Genomic DNA, 3,079 nt, shown 5'->3' with positions numbered 1-3,079 from the left:
GGCATTTCTCACCGAAAGGTGTTCGAGGAAATGCCCGAGACAACTCTTCTAGCTTTTAGCATACTTTGCCAAAGACATTTGTTGTTAGAGGTGCTAAGATAGCCATTGGACTTGCTAGTTATGATTGCTTTCATATTATTCAACCAAAGACATTTGATGTTTGAATTGTGTTAGTAAATGAACATTCATCTAGACATAGAGTTTGTTTAGGATTGTGTCTAAGCTTAAGGTTGATAGTTTGATTGATCGTTTGCCATCCTTAGTTCGAAACTTGATCACCCGAGGTCTAATCCCTATATCCATGAGTTCTCTTCTCATAGTTAAGAAAGTATCATTTAGTTATTCCTTTTAGTTAGTTATAGTTTAAAACCCTTTTAAAAACCATTGGTTGCACTTAGATTAAGTGATACTTGCATTCTCGGTGCTTTGATATCTCTCAGAACTGGTTCGACAATCATTTATACTACAACATTTGTCTTAGGAGCCTTGAAAACTCCTAACATCAAATTGGCGCCGTTGCCAATCTGAGTGAGTAGATTTAAACATTGAGATTTAGTCAATTGCTTGAGACTAAGTCATTTTTATTTTTTTTGTTACTGACTCTTTTTCACCTCCCTTTAATCTACAGGTGTATGAACTTGCGGAGCAAGGGTCCATCAAACCTAGTTCCACGAGCTGCAGACATCAGAGCTTTAGAGAGAGAGTGTGCTAGAAAGAGAAAGAGAAGAAGAGCAACAGGCTCAACTGCAAAGACTGAACACTGATATGGGAGACGTTCATCAGCATGATGCGGCGTCAATGGCGCTAATAACAATGCTCCAGCTAACCAACAGCGAGCAGCTCGACCCATTGGCACTTACGACCGCCCAACATTCATGGTCATAGATTGGGAATCCGAGCACCCGCTGTGGCAGCCAACAACTTTGAGATCAAATCAGGACTCCTCAACGTGATCGAAAACAACAAGTATCATGGCTTGGCTCTAGAGGATCCATTTGATCACTTGGACAGGTTCGACAGCTACTGTGGGTTGTCAAAACCAATGGTGTGTCCGAAGATGCCTTAAAGCTCAAGCTATCCCCTTCTCTTTGGGGGATAAGGCACGTCAGTGGGAGAAGTCTCTACCCAGCGACTCCATCACCACTTGGGATGACTGCAAGAAAGCATTCTTGGAGAAGTTCTTCTCTACTTCAAGAACTGCTAAGCTGAGAAACGAGATTTCCAGCTTTCAACAGAAGAACTTAGAAGGCTTCAGTGAAGCCTGGGAGAGATTCAAGGGCTACCAAGCTCAATGCCCACACCATGGTTTCTCTAAGGAGAGTTTGCTGAGCACATTCTACCGTGGTGCTCTTCCTAAGTACAGGGCCAGACTGGATACAGCTAGCAATGGGTTCTTCTTGGGGAGAACTGAGGAGGATGCAGAGGAGCTGGTTGACAACATGGTTAAGAGTGATGCAGTCTACAGTGGAGACCACGACAGGGTAGTAGAACAGATGATAAGCAGACGAGGAAGGAGTTGAAGGCTCTACAGGATAGATAGACATCCTCATTGCTGATAAAGCTACCCAAGAGCAGCTGCACTTTGTTGGCAACCCAAGCCAAGAGACACCAGTTGTTGTCCATGAAGTTGAGGGTTTGGAAGGTCAGAAGAGCTGTGTTTCATCAACAACAATGGTAGCTGGTACAAGAAAGAGCCCAACTTTCAGTACAACAACTACCAACAGAAATCCTATTCCAACAACCAACAGAGTGGTTATCAGCCTCGGAATAATCAGCAAGGCAGCTATCAACCTCAGCAAAACCCCTCCTGGTTTCAACAACAAGGGCAACCATTCTTCCCAACACAATCTAATCCCCTACCTCAACTCCTCAAGTCAGCAGCACTGAAGCTCTACTGAAACAAATCCTGGAGTCTCAAACAAGAAGTGAGAAGCATGTTGGCTATGAGTTGAAGAACCTTCACTCAAAGATTGATGGGAGCTACAATGAGCTCAACAACAAGTTCAGAGCTTTGGAGAACCAGTTTGCTGCCATGAACACTCAACAAAATCGCCAACAAGGTTCTCTACCTGGAAAATCTGAGCAAAACCCAAAGGAAACCATGAAAGCTATCACTCTCAGGAGTGGTAAGGAGTTACCTCAGAGAGCTCTCACAAGGATGCTGAGAAACAAAGTGAGGGGGTTGCCATCAACATAGATGATGAAGTGGTGATTGTTGATGAGAAGATCAATGACGAGATCTTGGAGAAGATAGTGGAAGCCAAAGGAAAAGGAAAGGTTGGAGAAGAGAAGAAAACAGTTAAGGATGGTGAAGTTGTCACTCCTGCAAGTGAAAGTTCTTTTGTTCCTCCTGCCTATGAACCCAAGCTCCCATTCCCAGGTCGATTCAAGAGGCAGCTGCTAGAGAAGTACCAAGCTCTATTTGAAAAGCAAATGAGTGAAGTCCAGGTCACAATGCCCATTATTGATGCTTTCATGCTGATTCCTCAATACAGCAAGTTCCTGAAAGATGTTGTAGCTGCAAAGAAGAAAGAGATGGAGGGCATGGTGATTCTCACTCATGAGTGCAGTGCTATCATTCAGAGGCTTGTCATTCCAAAGAAGCTAGAAGATCCAGGATGCTTCACATTACCTTGTGCTCTTGGACCTATGGTATTTGATAGATGTCTCTGCGATTTGGGAGCAGTGTCAGCTTGATGCCCCTATCTGTTGCTAAGAAGCTCGGCTTCACTCAGTACAAGAAGTGTAGACTTTCTCTGGTATTGGCTGATCGTTCAGTGAAGTACCCTGTGGGTATCTTAGAGGACCTCCCAGTGATGGTTGGAAATTATGAGATCCCTACAGACTTTGTGGTGCTTGAAATGGGTGAAGAAGCTCAAGACCCTTAATCCTTGGAAGGCCTTTCTTAGCAACAGCAGGAGCTTGTTAATGTGAAAGAAGGCAAGATTGATCTCCATCTGGGTAAAGGGCACATTCTCCATTTTGACATCAAGGAGGTAATGAGGAGGCCAACAGTTCAAGGGCAAGTGTTCTACATTGAAGAGATGGACGCCCTTGCTGATGAAATCCTTGAAGAGTT

At 44.0% G+C, this 3,079-nt stretch overlaps 1 non-coding gene across 1 annotated transcript; it reads right to left on the bottom strand.

The window, feature by feature from the left end:
• Positions 1-1,202: 1,202 nt before the first annotated feature.
• Positions 1,203-1,309, bottom strand: LOC125600021. The gene has a single exon (XR_007333588.1). It is a non-coding gene; the product is annotated as a small nucleolar RNA R71 (small nucleolar RNA).
• Positions 1,310-3,079: the final 1,770 nt, after the last annotated feature.

This window comes from Brassica napus, unplaced genomic scaffold, assembly GCF_020379485.1.
Source record: "Brassica napus cultivar Da-Ae unplaced genomic scaffold, Da-Ae ScsIHWf_2096;HRSCAF=2748, whole genome shotgun sequence".
In the NCBI taxonomy this organism is placed as follows: Eukaryota; Viridiplantae; Streptophyta; class Magnoliopsida; order Brassicales; family Brassicaceae; genus Brassica; species Brassica napus.
This window is presented reverse-complemented; position numbering and strand designations above follow the sequence as displayed.